The following is a 15,734-nucleotide window of genomic DNA, read 5'->3' on the forward strand; positions in this document are numbered from 1 at the left end:
GTTTGTTATGCAGTCGGACATGCTTCACTTTTTGTGCTGACATTGATAGCTTGCCCCCCTATGTTTTCCGCCCCTTTCCCTATCGGGCATTTGTTCACCGCCTCCATTTGTTCACTTGTTTCATTGTCTCTTAATTCCTGAGAGCAACATTACAAAGAATCATCCGTATGAAAGATATAATATAATTAGAATTAGAACTATTTGGGACATAGTTGGAAAAGAAAACATGCATGCGTCACTTCGGAGTTTTCGAAATCAGTGGACTTCGTGCTCTTTGTTTCCTCCACTTCATCTTTGCCGGATATTCCATTTGAACCTGCCAGCTTACCTCCTATAGTTTCTGCCCCTTCGGTGCCCCATGCCCGAGCTAATTCCTCGTCGTTAGAGCTTGCTGCATTTGTTCACTTGTTTCCTGAAAAGTTAATTCCTCATAGCAACATTACAGCGAATAATCCGTATGCAGGATATAATAACATTACAATTAGAACTATTTAGGGCATAGTTGGAAAAGAAAAGATGGCTCTCTCTCAGCTCGAAATGAGTGGATTGCTTGCTCTTCTTTTTCTCCACTTTATATTTGTCGGCTCGTACATTTTATTCTGCCAGCTTGTCCCCTATAGTTTCCGCCCCTTTGGTGTCGAATGTTTGTGCTATTTCATTGTCTTGAGTAGGTTGCATTTGTTCACTTGTTCCCTTCAAGGTTAATTCATGAGAGCAACATTACAAAGAGTAATCCCTATGCAGGTTATAATATAATTAGAATTATAACTATTTGGGATAGTTGAAAAGAAATCATGCCTTTGTCACTTCGCAATCAGTGGCCTGCGTGCTATTATTTTTCTGTACTTCATCTTTGTCGTCTATTCCACTTGATTCTTCCTCGCTTAGTAACTGAAACACACAATAATATAATATTATCCAGTACATATAGAAGAGAGAATATTATGAAGGTGAGTAAAGAATTGTATATATGACATTATACTACAAACTGCATAATGTTTTGTCCCGACAGAATAACAATAATAATGACATGTGAAAATATAACAATGACCTCATCAATCTGCATATTTTCTGTATCATCCATGATGGCTTGTTGTTCTATTGTCCTTGTTGACTCAGGGTTCGCATCCTCGTCTTTTGTTATTATGCCTTCAACCTGCATATTTTCCGCATGCTCGTCCTTGCATCCCTTGTTGATGCTTTCCGAAAAACCCAATAATATATTATTATCATGTCGTTAACATTCAACCCCTATGTTTTGTACATCACAACTGGATGCACACATCTGCTTATGTTACTTAACATAGTGGTATCAGGACATTCTTTTTCCAAGTAAATTTCACTATCTATTTCTTTGTTCAATTGTTTGGTGAACTCTTTGAGACTCACTCGCATGACTATTCTCTCAAGTAATCAGGTGGATGTTTTCCAAAGAATTTCCTAAGTCACGGAGATCATCTTGGTAATTTTGCGGTGTCCCACAGGGCATGTTGATTCACTTTGTTGGATCCCCTCTATTGACTATGTTGCCTTTCAGATGTAAAATCGTGAATAGGATGTAATTATAAAAAGATATCATTACCATGATGATAGCAGATTGATCCACCGAATCCACCGGGACTGTGATGCAGACATGGAGGACGATGGTAGTTCACCACGTACATATCTGTACGGTAAGCTGGAGAGGTTGCAGTGGAGGAGGCCAATGCGATGGATGGGTGTGAGATGCGGCAGTCCTCTGCGAGAGAGGATGAAAGAGAGGTGGATGGATTGGTGTGCAAAACTCGTTGCTTCTTTGGGCTCGTGATCGAGAGATCGTTCCTTGTAGGCAATATGTAAGGAGGAAATCACGGGAAGGATTATGGATATCGTGAGGAGGAAGAGAATCCCGGTGGTTATCTCAGGCCTCACGCTTTCCTTTGATTTATCTCAGGCCCCATGCTTTTCCTTTTTATTTTTTTATACCCCACACATATAGAATTGATGGTGTTATTTTCGTAATACATTTTAATACGGAAATATTGGGTTCGGCTCATCGAAACATTTCTTTGATGTTTTGTGTGCTTTGCGTTATACCTTTCTATATACAAAAAATGTATCTTTCTCTGTACAGAAATATAATTCTTGTATCATTTTGTCTTGCCAGTTAGTTAATGGACAGGGAAGTGCTTTCGGTTGTTCCAGCAAAATGGAAACCATCGGTGAGTTTCATAGTTATGCTTTATTATTATTGTTGCTGATCTTGTGTAAAAGAAAAAAATTGCATTTAGAAGATATACGCTAGTATTTTTGCAAGTTTAAATTTGCGATATTTCATGTGTGTTGTTGTGCTTTATTTGCAATATTTCATGATTTGTGCCAATGATCCTAGACAGCTTAAATTTTGCTGGTAAAGCAAACTTCTGTCCTGCACGTTGCTACCTCTTGAGCTTGCGTTGGTTTTTCCCTTGAAGAGAAAAGGGTGATGCAGCACAGTAGCAGTAAGTATTTCCCTTAGTTTGAGAACCAAGGTATCAATCCAGTAGGAGAATCAAGCCAAGTGTCCAGAGTACCTACGCGAACACAAACGAGCTTGCACCCAACGCTATAAAGGGGTTGTCAATCCCTCCAAGATTGATTGCAAAGTGAGATCTGAAAGCAGAAAGTGCAATAAAGTAAAAGTGTAAGGCTGAAAATATGGTGTGAAGTAGACCCGGGGGCCATAGTGTTCACTAGAGGCTTCTCTCAAGATAGCAAATATTACGGTGGGTGAACGAATTACTCTCGAGCAATTGATAGAACCGCACAAAGTCATGACGATATCTAAGGCAATGATCATACATATAGGCATCACGTCCGAGACAAGTAGACCGATACTATCTGCATCTACTACTATTACTCCACACATCGACCGCTATCCAGCATGCATCTAGTGTATTGAGTTCATGACGAACAGAGTAACGCCTTAAGCAAGATGACATGATGTAGAGGGATAAATTCATGCAATAGATATAAACCCCATCTTTTTACCCTTGATGGCAACAACACGATGCGTGCCTCGCTACCCCTTCTGTCACTGGGTGAGGTCACCGCACGGTATGAACCCAAAACCAAGCACTTCTCCCATTGCAAGAATCATAGATCAAGTTGGCCAAACAAAACCCACAACTCGAAGAGAATTACAAGGATATGAAATCATGCATATAAGAGATCAGAAGAAACTCAAATAAGATTCATAGATAATCTGATCATAAATCCACAATTCATCAGATCTCGACAAACACACCGCAAAAGAAGATTACATTGGAAAGATCTCCATGAAGATCATGGAGAACGTTGTATTGAAGATCCAAGAGAGAGAAGAAGCCATCTAGCTACTAGCTATGGACCCGAAAGTCTATGGTGAACTACTCACGCATCATCGGAGAGGCAATGGTGTTGATGAAGAAGCCCTCCGGATCCGAATCCCCCCTCTGGCAAGGCACCAGAACGTGCCCCAGACGGGTTCTTGCAGAGACAGAAGCTTGAGGCGGCGGAAAAGTATTTTCGTGGATCTCTCACGTGGTTTTGGATTTTTCGGAGATTTATAGGCGGAAGAAGTAGGGCAAACGAGCCACAGGGGGCCCACAAGCTTGCTAGGCGCGCCCCCCTGGCCGCGCCTAGGGGGCTTATGGCCTCCCCTGGTGGCCTCTGCCTTGGTTCTCACGCCCCCTCCGTATCTTCTGTTCTAGAAAAAATCTTTTCAGAAGTTTTATTCCGTTTGGACTCCGTTTAATATTCTGCTCTAAAAAGGGTCAAAAACACGGAAAAAACACGAACTGACACTTGGCACTGAGTTAATAAGTTAGTCTCAAAAAATATATAAAAGGCATACAAAACATCCAAAGTTTGACAAGATAATAGTATGAAACCAACAAAAATTATAGATACGTTGGAGACGTATCAAGCATCCCCAAGCTTAACTCCTGCTCGTCCTCGAGTAGGGAAGTGATAAAGACATAATTTTTGATGTGGAATGCTACCTAGTATATTTGTCCTTTGTAACATATTTCATGTGACATGAATGTTCAGATCTGTAAGATTCAAAACAATAGTTTGCTATTGACATGAAAGCAATAATATTTCAAGCAAACTAGCAAGGTAATCATGAACTTTCGAAATAACAAGGCCAAAGAAAGTTATCCCTACAAAATCATATAGTCTGTCTATGCTCCATCATCCCCACACAACTAATTTAAATCATGCACAACCCCGATATTGGCCAAGTAATTGTTTTCGCACTCTTAGTTTCTCAAACCTTTTTCAACTCTCACGCAATACATGAGCGTGAGCCATGGATATAGCACTATAGGTGGAATAGAGTGTGGTGGAGGTTGTGAGACAAAAAGGAGGAGATGGTCACATCGACTCGGCGTATCAAAGGGCTATGGAGATGCCCATCAATAGATATCAATGTGAAAGAGTAGGGATTACCATGCAATGGATGCACTTAGAGCTATAAGTATGTGAAAGCTCAAAAGGAGAACTAGTGTGCATCCAACTTGCTTGCTCACGAAGACCTAGGGCAATTTTGAGGAAGCCCATCATTGGAATATACAAGCCAAGTTATATAATGAAGATTCCCACTAGCATATGATGGTGACAAAACGAGAGACTCTCAATCATGAAGAACATGGTGCTATTATGAAGCACAAGTGTGGAAAAAGATAGTAGCATTGCCCCTTCTCTCTTTTTCTCTTTTTTTGTTTGGGCTCTTTTGCCTCTTTCCATATCTCTTTTTTTTTGTGGGCAACTTTGGCCTCTTTTTTTTATTTCCTCACATGGGACAATGCTCTAATAATGATGATCATCACACTTTTATTTACTCATAGCTCACAGCTTAGAACAATAATGACTCTTATAGGAAATGCCTCCGGCAGTGTACCGGGATGTGCAGCGATCTAGCTTGGCGTATGACTCGCTAGCTATCTTACGATCATGCAATGGCAATATGAGAGTGACGACACAAGTCATGAGATGGAACGGTGGGAGTTGCATGGAAATATATCTTGGAACGGCTATGAAAATGCCATAGTAGGTAGGTATGGTGGCTGTTTTGAGGAAGGCATGTGGTGGGTTTGTGCACCGGCGAAAGTTGCGCGGCACTAGAGAGGCTAGCAATGGTGAAATGTGAAAGTGCATCTATACCATGGACTCACATTAGTCATGAAGAACTCACATGGTTATTGCGAAAGTTTTTATTTGTAATCAAAACAAAGTGCTAAACGCATACTACTAGGGGAAGGGTTGGTAGGTGTTAACCATCGCGCGATCCCGACCACAACACAAAGGATGACAATCAATAGATCAATTATGCTCCGACTTCCTAACATAGCGGTTCACCGTACATGCATGTTACGAGAATCACTAACTTCAACACAAGTATTTCTAGATTCACAACACCCTACTAACATAACTCTTAATATCACCAAATCCATGTCTCAAAACTATTTGAGAGGAATCAAACTTCACTTTCTAATCAATGCACATGAAGATGGAAGTTTTATTGTATCCTCTTTGGATACCTATCACCTTTGGGACTACTTTCATAGCACAAGCAAACTACCAAGTTACTCAGAGAGATCACTATCAAAAATATATAAGTGAAGATCGAGAGTTCTTATTTCTCCAAAATATGACACCACCGTGCTCTAAAAGATCTAAGTGAAGCACAAAGAGCAAAAGTTATCTAGCTCAAAAGATATAAGCGAAGCTCAAAGAGTATTCTAGCAAATTCACGATGAGTGCATGTATCTCTCAAAAGGTGTGTAGCAAGGATAATTGTGACACAACAAAAAGAAAAGATTCCTACGATACAAGACGCTCCAAGCAAAACACATATCATGTGGTGAATAAAAATATAGCTCCAAGTAATGTTACCGATGGATTGAAGACGAAAGAGGGGATGCCTTCCCGGGCATCCCCAAGCTTAGGCTTTTTGGTGTCCTTGAATTTGGCTTGACATGCCTTGGGCATCCCCGAGCTTGAGCTCTTTCCACTCTTTATCCCTTTGTCCATGAGAACATCACCCAAAACTTGAAAACTTCACAACACAAAACTTAAACAGAAACTCGTGATATCATTAGCACAAGAAAACAAACTACTACCTCTTTAGGTACTGTAGCAAACTTGATTTCTATTTATATTGGTGTTAGATTACTGTATTCTCACTTTTCCATGATTAGTACCCCCGGATACTATCCATAGTTTCATTAAAACAAGCAACCAACACAACAAAAACTGAATCTGTCAAAAACAGACCAGTCTGTAGAAATCTGTATACTTCGTATACTTCTGGTATCTCGAAAATTCTGAAAAATTACGAACGTTTGGGCAATTGGCATATCAACCAGCAGCAAAAAGAATCAACTCAAAATCTATTTCTGGATAAAAATGAAAAATAATTTCGTGAGCGAAAAGTTTGTGTCTTTTTCCAGCATGATCAAACAACCATCACCAAACTAGTCATAAAGGTTTTACTTGGATCAAACACAAAAGAAACACAAAATACACAATCATAACAGAATTATGATGGTGTGGACGCAACGAAACAGAAAGCAAAAAAGCAAAGATAAATTCATTGGGTTGCCTCCCAACAAGCGCCATTGTTTAACGCCCTTAGCTAGGCATTGATAATTCAATGATGCTCACATAGAAGATAGCAATCGGACACGAAGAGAGCATCATGAAACATGTGAAAATCACATCTATGTCTAACATACTTCCTATGCATAGGCATTTTATAGGAAAACAAATTGTCAAGACAACCAATAGTTACCATATGCAAGGAAGAAGAAAGAGACAATAGCAATCTCAACATAACGAGAGGTGATTTAGTGATATGAAAGTTTCTACCATAATATTTTCCTCTCTCATAACAATTACATGTGGGATCATATTCAAATTCAACAATATAGCTATCACATAGGATATTCTTTTCATGATCCACAAGCATGCAAAGTTGACGCTCTTCAAAAATAGTGGGATTATCATCAACTAAAGTCATGACTTCTCCAATCCCACTTTCAATATTATTGCAAATATCATAATCATCATGAGGCTTAAAAAAATTTCAAGATCAGAAAAATCATTACCCCAATCATGATCATTGCAACAAGTAGTGGACATAGCAAAACTAGCATCCCCAAGCTTAGGATTTTGCATATTTTTAGCATGATTGTCATTAATAGAATTTATAATGAAATCATTGCAATCATGCTTTTCATTCAAGGAGCCCTCGTGAATCACTTCATAAATTTCTTCATCACGATTTTCAGATTCACGCATCTCAAGCAAACCTCCATAGACAAAGTCAAGTGCACTCAACTCACTAACAATTGCTTCAACATAATTGGATCTCTTAAAGAGATTAGCTAGTGGATGAGGATCCATATCACTAGATTTTCAGCAAGCGAGGATGCAAGCATATTGAAGGCACATAGCACACAAGCAAAGGAAAGGCAAACGAAAAAGGCAAATATTTTTGTAATTTTCGTTTTTTAGAAGTGGGGGAGAGGAAAACAAGAGGCAAAAAAGTAAATGCAAGAGATGAGTTTGCGACACTTACTTGGATAAGCTTCACTTAGAATAATCCCCGGTGCCAGAAATTAACACGTTGACGGGGGACTATTCTTGACTTTATCCTCCCCGGCAACGGCGCCAGAAATTGGCACGTTGACGGGAGACTATTCTTGACTTGATCCTCCTCCCCGGCAACGGCGCCCAAAATTCTTCTTGCTACCTCTTGAGCTTGCGTTGGTTTTTCCCTTGAAGAGGAAAGGGTGATGCAGCATAGTAGCAGTAAGTATTTCCCTCAGTTTGAGAACCAAGGTATCAATCCAGTAGGAGAATCAAGCCAAGTGTCCAGAGTACCTGCGCTAACACAAACGAGCTTGCACCCAACGCTATAAAGGGGTTGTCAATCCCTTCAAGATTGATTACAAAGTGAGATCTGAAGGAAGAAAGTGCAACAAAGTAAAAGTGTAAGGCTGAAAATATGGTGTGAAGTAGACCCGGAGGCCATAGTGTTCACTAGGGGCGTCTCTCAAGATAGCAAATATTACGGTGGGTGAACGAATTACTGTCGAGCAATTGATAGAACCGCGCAAAATCATGACGATATCTAAGGTAATGATCACACATATGGGCATCATGTCCGAGACAAGTAGACCGATACTGTCTTCATCTACTACTATTACTCCACACATCGACCGCTATCCATCATGCGTCTAGTGTACTGAGTTCATGACGAACAGAGTAACGCCTTAAGCAAGATGACATGATGTAGAGGGATAAATTCATGCAATAGATATAAACCCCATCTTTTTACCCTTGATGGCAACAACATGATGCGTGCCTCACTACCCCTTCTGTCACTCGGTGAGGTCACCGCATGGTATGAACCCAAAACCAAGCACTTCTCCAATTGCAAGAATCATAGATCAAGTTGGCCAAACAAAACCCACAACTCGAAGAGAATTACAAGGATATGAAATCATGCATATAAGAGATCAGAAGAAACTCAAATAAGATTCATTGATAATCTGATCATAAATCCACAATTCATCGGATCTCGAAAAACACACCGCAAAAGAAGATTACATCGGATATATCTCCATGAAGATCATGGAGAACTTTGTATTGAAGATCCAAGAGAGAGAAGAAGCCATCTAGCTACTAGCTATGGACCCGAAGGTCTATGGTGAACTAATCACGCATCATCGGAGAGGCAATGGTGTTGATGAAGAAGCCCTCCGTATCCGAATCCCCCTCTGGCAAGGCACCAGAACGTGGCCCAGACGGGTTCTTGCGGAGACAAGCTTGTGGCGGTGGAAAATTATTTTCGTGGATCTCTCCCGTGGTTTTGGATTTTTTGGAGATTTATAGGCGGAAGAAGTAGGGCAGACGAGCCACAGGGGGGCCCACAAGCCTGCTAGGCGCGCCCCCCTCTGGCCGCGCCTAGGGGCTTGTGGCCTCCCCTGGTGGCCTCTGCCTTGGTTCTCACGCCCCCTGCGTATCTTCTGTTTCAGAAAAAATCTTTTCGGAAGTTTTATTCCGTTTGGACTCCGTTTAATATTCTCCTCTGAAAAGGGTAAAAAAACACGGAAAAAACAGGAACTGACACTTGGCACTGAGTTAATAAGTTAGTCCCAAAAAAGATATAGAAGGCATACAAAACATCCAAAGTTTGACAATATAATAGCATGGAACCAGCAAAAATTATAGATATGTTGGAGACGTATGACACGTCTGTTCATATAGTAGTAATAACGCTTGACATTAACAAGCAAGTTCCCTCAAACCTGAAACCATGTAATCCAACTTTTAGTATGCTGCAAATACTGAAATTCAGTTTCCTTATCTGAATGTAGTCAGCATGTATACTTTCACATAAACTAATGGTCAAAGTGAAGACTGGCTGCTTGGATTGGTGTGCTTCATGTTACATTTTTTATGTACACAAAGTTTATCTTTATGTACTACAACTCAAAGCTCCTCGAATTGGTGACATCATAGGTTTCCATTTTATGAAGAAACCATGAAGGTGAGTTTTGGTCCTATGTTTTATTATTATTGTTGCTCATGTGTTGTCCGAAAAAAATGCAATGACAAGATACAAGCTGGAAATTTCATGCAACTTTTATTTGCAATATTTCATGTCTGCTGCTGTGCTTTATTCGTAATATTTCATTACTTGTGACAATATACTTAAATTTTGCTGGTAAAACAAACTTTTGTCGTGGACGTATGTCTAATATATATAGTAGTAATAACGCTTATTAGCAAGAAGCAAGTCCGGTCAAACACAAAACCATATAATCCAAGTGTGCTTTCTGACTACAAACTTATCAACACATTACACAAAAGATCACCGAAGTGTGTTCTTCAGTTTTCTTCTTATAAATAAGCAATTTTATTCCCAAATCAGATATACGAAAACATAAACAATTCGCTTCATTATTAGAACAGGTAAATCTGATGGTCCAAAAGAGGAGCATAATCTTAGCTGATGCTGAACTATAGGCTAATCAGCGAGTGAACGGCGCAAGAAAATAACTATAATAGATTCTTGATGTTATTAAGACGGCAACATTATAACTTCGGGTGGCCCCTCTTCATGTTCATGACTCATTTCTTTCTTGTCTTTCTAGCGGAGTAACTCGACACTCAATTTATCCTCTGCCTCTTCCATAAGTTTATTTCTTCTGAAAAACAAACAATACAAAGAAGTTGAACCAAATCATATGGGTGTAGCCACTATCGTTATTCGTGCCTACCCCATCTGATCATTACATATATATCAGAGGGGGTCAGATTGGGAAGCAGAGCAAAGCTCTCACCTTTTGCTCGATGAAAGGAGATACTGTTGTGTTCATCAACCTTACATCCTCCTCATCCGATTCTTATCCTTCGCTAAACCTGCAAGTGAAAAGCAAATAATGTTAGATCCAGGAGTAGTTATAAATACAATAATGGAATAAAGCACCTGCCTCATCTCTACAAAACATCTCTCTACACAATGTTCTTGGTATTTTTCCCGGATTTATCAACCTCCTTGTTTGGCTTCGCCAAAACCCGTGTTGTCTCTCTCGACACTCCCCATGACAATGCAACATATAGTTGACCATGTGAGAATACTGGCTCGAGAAGGTAAATACCGACATTTGGGATGGTCTGACCCCGCGCCTTGTTAATTTTCATTGCAAAACCCACGCGGATGGGAAACTGTTTTCTCTTAAGTTTGAAAGGAAGTGAAATGTCCTCTGAGGGCGACATAGGGATCCTAGTTATGAACACCTACTTTCCAGCACGCTGACCACCAACAATCTCTACATCAATTGCATTATCTTGGAAGTCTCTAATCATAATCCGTGTTCCATTGCGTAGGCCATTATGAGGGTCGAGGTTCCGGAGCAGAATGATCGAGCAGTTGACCTTTAGTTTCAACACATGCGCATGCAAGCCATTTGGTGTGATCGAGTTCAAAAAATCAATTGTGTAATTATTCTGCAAGTCATCCTCGATTGAGTCGAAGCTATGGTATAACTTTTATTCACCTGGAAACCTGGAGATCATCTTGTCATTCGGGTCATCCACATAATCGTTCTGGGTCGAAAGAAATGCATGTGCACTCATGTACTCTCTCGATCTAGCATTGGCATGCAATGATGGGAAGACATATTCGATGAGCGTGTTAATAGCTTTTTCATCCTCGGTATAGCCAATCACAATGTCGTCACGGAGATGGACATAGTCATCTCCAATTGTCTTTTATGTCCCATTGCTGATCCTTAGGAGGTATTCAGTGAATGAAGGATCAGACTGTGTGCGCATGTTGCACGTGAGACGTATCTTGCGGGTCTTTTACCATAGATAGGATCTCAGAAGTGTAGCATTTGTGATCTGTGCTCTTGTCCCACGTGTCACAACAGGGAGGACGTGCCTGAAATCACCACCAAAGACGACAACCTTCCCCCTAAACGGCAAACGACATTCTATTATATCTTGTAGTGATCTATCAAGAGTCTCAACTTCTTGATGTTTTGTCATACCGGCTTCATCCCAAATTATCTAGGACGCTTGTTTAAGCAACTCTGATGTACCACTCCGCTTTGTGAAACTACACATGTTGTTGTCAGTGGGCTTGATTGGAATTTTGAACCTGGAGTGTGCAGTCCGCCCTCCAGGCATTATCGACGCCGCAATATGTTAGGGAACGTTGCATGGGAAACAAAAAATTTCCTACGCACACGAAGACCTATCATGATGATGTCCATCTATGAGAGGCCTTGTAGATCGCACAGCAGGAAGCGTTAAGAAACGCGGTTGATGTAGTGGAACGTCTTCACGTCCCTCGATCAGCCCCACGAACCGTCCCGCGATCCGTCCCACGAACCATTCCGATCTAGTGTCGAACGGACGACACCTCCACGTTCAGCACACGTACAGCTCGATGACGATATCCACCTTCTTGATCCAGCAAGAGGGGGTGGAGAGGTAGAAGAGTTCTCCGGTAGCGTGACGGCGCGTGAGTGGTGGTGATGATCTACTCCGGCACGGCTTCGCCTAAGCTCCGCAGAAATACGATCTAGAGGAAAAACTGCGTGGTATAGGGTTGAGCAGCACGTGGCAAAGTTGTGTCTCAAAAACCCTCAATACCTCTAGTATATATAGGAGGGAGGGAGGGAGGAGGCAGCCTCAAACCCTCAAGGTTTAGCCGAAATTGGAGGTGGGGGGGTCCTACTCCAATCCTACTTGGAGTAGGATTCCACCTTCCCACTTGGAAACTCTTTCCACCTTGTGTTTTTTCCTTCTCAAACCTTATGGGCCTTAGTGGGGACTTATTCAAGCCCACTAGGGTCTGGTTTATCTCTTCCCATAGCCCATGAGACCCCTTGGGGCGTGACACCCCTCCCGATGGTCTCCGGCACCCCTCCCGGCACTCCCGATACACTACCGATGAGCCCGAAACTTTTCCGGTGACCAAAACAGGACTTACTATATATCAATCTTTACTTTCGGACCATTCCGGAGCTCCTCGTGACGTCCTAGATCTCATCTGGGACTCCGAACAACTTTTGGTTAACAACACCTATAAATCACCTATACCGAAACGTCACCGAACCTTAAGTGTGCAGACTCTGCGGGTTCGAGAACTATGTAGACATGACCCGAGACACTCCTCGGTCAATATATAATAGCGGGACCTGGATGCCCATATTGGATCCTACATATTCTTTGAAGATCTTATCGGTTGAACCTCAGTGTCAAGGATTCATATAATCCCGTATGTCATTCCCTTTGTCCTTCGGTATGTTACTTGCCCGAGATTTGATCGTCGGTATCTGCATACCTATTTCAATCTCGTTACCGGGAAGTCTCTTTACTTGTTCTGTAATACAAGATCCCGTGACTTACACTTAGTCACATTGCTTGCAAGGTTTGTGTGTGATGTTGTATTACCGAGTGGGCCCCAAGATACCTTTCCGTCACACGGAGTGACAAACCCGAGTCTTGATCCATACTAACTCAACGGGCACCTTTGGAGATACCTGTAGAGCACCTTTATAGTCACCCAGTTACGTTGCGATGTTTGATGCACACAAGGTATTCCTCCGGTGCCAGTGAGTTATATGATCTCATGGTCATAGGAACAAATACTTGACACGCAGAAAACAATAGCAATAAAACGACACGATCAATATGCTACGTTCATAGTTTGGGTCTTGTCCATCACATGATTCTCCTAATGATGTGATCCCGTTATCAAGTGACAACACTTGCCTATGGTCAGGAAACCTTGACCAACTTTGATCAACGAACTAGTCAACTAGAGGCTCACTAGGGATAGTGTGTTGTCTATGTATCCACACATGTATTTGAGTTTCCAATCAATAGAATTCTAGCATGGATAATAAACGATTATTATGAACAAGGAAATACAATAATAACTAATTTATTATTGCCTCTAGGGCATATTTCCAACACAATACCTAATGTAGCAGTTGTAAATGCTATCTCGCCCATCGAACGCACGTGCGCAAGCAAAGCCTTACACAAGTATGTCTTCCCAGTGCCTACTAGACTATCAACAAACAATATCTGGCTTTTTTGCTTCATCACATGATCCATTATGTCATTGAAACCAGCAAGCTGCTCACTGTTCAAACTGTTAAGTAAATCTAGATGTTCTTTGTCCATAAAGATTTGCCTCTCCTGTGTTACCTCTGTGTACTCACCGTCATAAGAAGCATCGGTCTCAACCAAATCCAGAAGTCCGTATCTTTTAATATCATTTCCTATGGACTGCAATATATCCCGGATATCTCTGAGTACCATCTGCTCAAGTGTTGCATCGTTGGATTGATTACGATGGTAGTCCTCGGACATCGTTGTGAGATGTTTGTCCCACATCTTTCGGATTTATGTTGCCTCGCAGGATACCAGTATAGTCGCAAATAACCTTCTTAGGGCACAAGGCATCTGAAATGTCGCAACCTCCGTCATGCAATCATCAATAGTCCTGTCGTTCTCAATGAGGCCTAGGTGCTCACATGCCTCCCTAAAGGAACTACATGGCTTGCCATTTACTGTTTTCAAATCATCAAATGAAGTGGCACCTCGGACATGACTTAGGAGCACACGCAATTAGTACCTCTCTCCTTCAGCAGGGTGTGCATACACAAGTCTTCCAATCTGTGGTTTCTTATTTTTTCTATTCTGCCACATCTTTTTCCGTTCATCCATCTATAATGTTCTCGAAACTTCCTATACAAAAATTTCCGTGGTGCCGGAAACTTCCGGTTCATATCAAAGTACTCTATAAGCATGGACTTGGAAGAAGATGGTCGAGCGACAACATCTTCTAGATTTTCAGAAGCTTTAATCGCAACTATATGCATGTTTGGCAAATGAAGCTGGAGTTGTAGCACAGACGGACTGACACCAAACAATTTAAAACCAAATATCCTGTAAATAGCCTCTGGCGGAGATACATTGCGTGCATCACTATACTGTCGAATTTCATTGATAATTCCACCATCATTGATGATACCCTGCTCGAATGTAAAGGATGTCCGATCATGCCCTTTGTAGATGTATTTAAACCAGTACTTGACTACCTTGATGCTCGAGCATGCTTCAACATTAATGTGGCAGTTGTATTGCACAAGCAGGGATGGGTTATAAGGGACCACCCATTGTTGGAATTATGCCCTAGAGGCAATAATAAATATAGTTATTATTATAATTCCTGTATCAAGATAATTGTTTATTATCCATGCTATAATTGTATTGAATGAAGACTCATTTACATGTGTGGATACATAGACAAAACACTGTCCCTAGCAAGCCTCTAGTTGGCTAGCCAGTTGATCAAAGATAGTCAGTGTCTTCTGATTACGAACAAGGTGTTGTTGCTTGATAACTGGATCACGTCATTAGAAGAATCTCGTGATGGACTAGACCCAAACTAATAGACATAGCATGTTGATCGTGTCATTTTGTTGCTACTGTTTTCTGCGTGTCAAGTATTTGTTCCTATGACCATGAGATCATATAACTCACTAACACCGGAGGAATACTTTGTGTGTATAAAACGTCGCAATGTAACTGGGTGACTATAAAGATGCTCTACAGGTATCTCCGAAGGTGTTAGTTGAGTTAGTATGGATCAAGACTGGGATTTGTCACTCCGTGTGACGGAGAGGTATCTCGGGGCCCACTCGGTAATACAACATCACACACAAGCCTTGCAAGCAATGTAACTTAGTGTAAGTTGTGGGATCTTGTATTACGGAATGAGTAAAGAGACTTGCCGGTAAACGAGATTGAAATAGGTATGCGGATACTGACGATCGAATCTCGGGCAAGTAACATACCGAAGGACAAAGAGAATGACATACGGGATTATATGAATCCTTGGCACTGAGGTTCAAACGATAAGATCTTCGTAGAATATGTAGGATCCAATATGGGCATCCAGGTCCCGCTGTTGGATATTGACCGAGGAGTCTCTCGGGTCATGTCTACATAGTTCTCGAACCCGCAGGGTCTGCACACTTAAGGTTCGACGTTGTTTTATGCGTATTTGAGTTATATGGTTGGTTACCGAATGTTGTTCGGAGTCCCGGATGAGATCACGGACGTCACGAGGGTTTCCGGAATGGTCCGGAAACGAAGATTGATATATAGGATGACCTCATTTGATTACCGGA

At 41.3% G+C, this 15,734-nt stretch overlaps 1 long non-coding RNA gene across 2 annotated transcripts; it reads right to left on the reverse strand.

Moving 5' to 3' along the window:
* Positions 1–70: 70 nt before the first annotated feature.
* On the reverse strand, positions 71–2,170 carry LOC123449580. 2 transcript variants are annotated; one of them, XR_006632028.1, is made up of 3 exons: positions 1,052–2,059; positions 329–891; positions 71–137 (listed from the first exon to the last, which is right to left on the reverse strand). It is a non-coding gene; the product is annotated as an uncharacterized LOC123449580 (long non-coding RNA). The 2 variants fall into 2 exon arrangements; XR_006632027.1 differs by having other exon boundaries at positions 329–2,170.
* Between the last annotated feature and the right edge of the window lie 13,564 nt (positions 2,171–15,734).

Source organism: Hordeum vulgare, chromosome 4H, assembly GCF_904849725.1.
Source record: "Hordeum vulgare subsp. vulgare chromosome 4H, MorexV3_pseudomolecules_assembly, whole genome shotgun sequence".
Lineage (NCBI taxonomy): Eukaryota > Viridiplantae > Streptophyta > Magnoliopsida > Poales > Poaceae > Hordeum > Hordeum vulgare.